This window comes from Sinocyclocheilus anshuiensis, unplaced genomic scaffold (genome assembly GCF_001515605.1).
Source record: "Sinocyclocheilus anshuiensis isolate Anshui unplaced genomic scaffold, SAMN03320099.WGS_v1.1 scaffold55, whole genome shotgun sequence".
NCBI classification, from domain to species: domain Eukaryota; kingdom Metazoa; phylum Chordata; class Actinopteri; order Cypriniformes; family Cyprinidae; genus Sinocyclocheilus; species Sinocyclocheilus anshuiensis.
Window position 1 is genome coordinate 1975340 of NW_015549647.1, and position 3181 is coordinate 1978520.

Consider the following 3181-nt stretch of genomic DNA (forward strand, 5'->3'; position numbering starts at 1 on the left):
GCAGAACAGGATTTAATTTTATCCATAAGAATTAAACTGAATAAAAAATAGAGAGTTTGTTGAAAGAATATGAAAATAAACATTTTGTGAACAATAAAACGAAAAAGAAAATAACAATAATTATAAATATTCCAAAAAATATTCTGGAATAATTATGAGGTCATTATTTTCACATTGTGTGCAATCTCCTGCGATGTCATTTCTGCAGTAAGTTCATCAACCCTTCATTCTGGCTGAGGTTAATGACCTTCAGGCTGTTGCCATAGCAACTCTTGAGCCACTTGATGCCCTGCAGCTGGGGGTCAATGAGCAGAGGCCAGCGCTCACAGTTGGTCAGTATAGTTGCATTCTGAGTAGATATCTTATCACCTGGCAAACCCTCATTATTCCACTGAGCAATGGTAGCACCATCTGTTAACATGGAGATGGGATCTAAGCCCTCAGTCATAGGTATGGGCACCTGAAAGTCATTAAGAAATATAATAAAAAAAACAATAACAGTGAATAATATTGTATACTGATATTTCTATCCTAATAAAAGGACTGCATGACTATAAAAGACTTGTCTTGCTCCTCAAGAAAAATTACAGACTGGTACTGAAGGATTGGGAAGGGCCCGACAGCAAACCCACGACCTGAATTAAGCAGGAAGGGTATAAAATGGTAATAAAAAACCTAAACGCATCATAAGAGGGAAAAAATTCTAGAGTGTAATGCAGGAGCTTAAGGGAGTATCTGAATCTGAATATATATACTGTATATATATTATTTTCATCCAGCATTGCCATTTCATCCGAAGTTTATCTCCCGCAGTTTCCACACAAATCCCTTAAGGTTTGCAAACCTACGTTTGGGAATTTCTAGTGTAAAATATTGTTTTTTTATAACTGAAACAGAACTGAATGCAAAGAATCCATTTGTTTTAATTTCCCTGCACTCTATACTCTGAGGTTTCTACTAATAGCACACTTGAATAAACTTCTTTTTCGTAAGGGCACACAGACACAAACAAGGCCGCACCTTAAGGGAGAACTGGTACATGGGGTTGATCTTGTTAAGGTCATTGATGATGAAGTAGAGGAGGGACGCTCTGACAGCCACAGGCCGGTAGTGTTCATGAGCCTCGTTAATCTTCACCTCATTAACCTTCGCCTCCAACACCTACACAACACAAAAGCTGAATGAGACTTGAGTTGAAACAACACATGACAACTAAAAATAGTGTGAGAAAGCGAAAAGAAAACTCTGGTAGAGACTGGCTTGTCTAATTTTCTAGGGAAAATGGTTACAAACAACACCTTCTAACATGAAGACTGTTCAAAATTCTGCTGCATAATAACATACTTTTTTTGGGTCTGTGATCTATGACCACAGAACTCAACAGAAAGTGTCACAGAATTGAAATGTCCATTATTCACAAAGTTCTCCATACTTCACATAAAGATCACACTTATTTTGGCTAATATTTTCATTCTGTCAGCTACCAATAAGAGTGTATTACCTTCAGCTCAGTTTAACACATTGTATAATGTCTTAAACTATCGTTCAAAAGTTTGTGGTCCGTAAGATTTTTTAATTTTCTCCTAAGCTCACTAAAGTTGCACTTATTTGATCAAAAATACAGCAAAAACAGTAATACTGTAAAATATCGTTACAATTTAAAACAACTGTTTTCTATTTTATATATTTTAAAACGTACTTTATTCCTGTGATGCAAAGCTGAATTTTCAGCATCATTACTCCAGTCTTCAATGACACATGATCCTTCAGAAAGCATTCTAGTTTATGCTGATTTAGTGCTCAATAAATATTTCTTATTAATATCACAGTTAAAAACTGTTGTGCTCTTTTGGTAAAGTTATGATTTTTTTTCAGGATTCTGTGATTAACAGAAAGTTCAAAAGAAAAGAAAAATATATTTGAAATATTTTTTTTGTAAGAAAGTATTTAATGTCACTATTTCCCCCCAAACCAGTGCAAAAAATGGTCAAATAGAAGCATATGATCCACTTCTGATCCACAGTAGACAGCAAAGAAGCTCACTAGGTTTGAAAGAGAGCTTATGTGGGTCAGTGACAAATATGGATGTGCAAAATGTTAGAGAATAAATTTTTTAAAAATCTAGATAAAATGTACGCGCAAAGTTAGTGATGTGACACCCAGCCATGGTGGTTATCAGTGGTTCTCACCGCGATATCACTTTGTGCTTATACTGGTTCTTACCACATGACAAAAGGACTTCCTGCATATTGATAATGGCAAACTGACATTGATTTCCACACCATTCAGTCATATTTAATTTTACAAGAAAAAATGGTTGAAAATAGACGAACCTTCATCTCAGTCTCTACGGCTGTGTGTTTAGTGCTCTCCAGTTTCTCCACCAGCACGTTGTCTCCCAAGAAGTTACTCTCTGCCACGAAGAGGCGCATTAGTATTGCATCCTCAAGCTGCTTTAACTCGATTTTAAATGTGTTCTGCTGTTTAGTCAGCTCTGACTGCAAATACACACAAATACACACAGATAACCATCAGTAACTCTCAAAAGGGTTTCAGATCTGACAAGTACACACACGCACGCACCTTCAGATATTCGAGGTCTGGTCTCTCCAGGTTGACTACCTCCGCGAGCAGATGGTCCTCGAGCCTGTCCCGTGTGACAGTAAAGTTGATGAGAGTCGTCTAAGCCTGGATCTCAGGTTTACAGTGTGGGTTTGCCAGCTTAGTGTGCAGAATCAGTCGGAAGTCCAGATGGAAATAACATTCTTTATCCCCCACTTTAATACATCTGCAGTGAGAGAACATTATAACTTTGTTATACTGACATTTTTACTATACTGATACAGTGACATGAAATGTCTTTGTAGTATTTTGTGTGGAATGCTGTGTTGTTGTGTATTATTGCCACGTTGTGGTGGTTTACCTGCCCTTCTTGATGGTGTGTCGTCCCAACAGTGGATCAATAACTGGTTCGATTGTCTCTTCCAGATTTTCAATCAATACAGGCTCTCCTGAGACTACGGCCTGTTCAATCACATCCACATACCTGAAACAACAACGACACAGAATAAAGGTTAAATAAATTACAACACTAAGAACTGTCTTTTAGATAACAAGAAATGTCATTACCAGTGCATTTAATCTCATTTTTAAGCGATAAAAAAAAAAATTATATATATAT

At 36.7% G+C, this 3181-nt stretch overlaps 1 pseudogene; it reads right to left on the reverse strand.

Annotated features, from left to right (window-relative positions):
- Nucleotides 1-3181, reverse strand: part of LOC107659995 (dynein beta chain, ciliary-like) — a 15770-nt pseudogene that overhangs the window by 3613 nt on the left and 8976 nt on the right.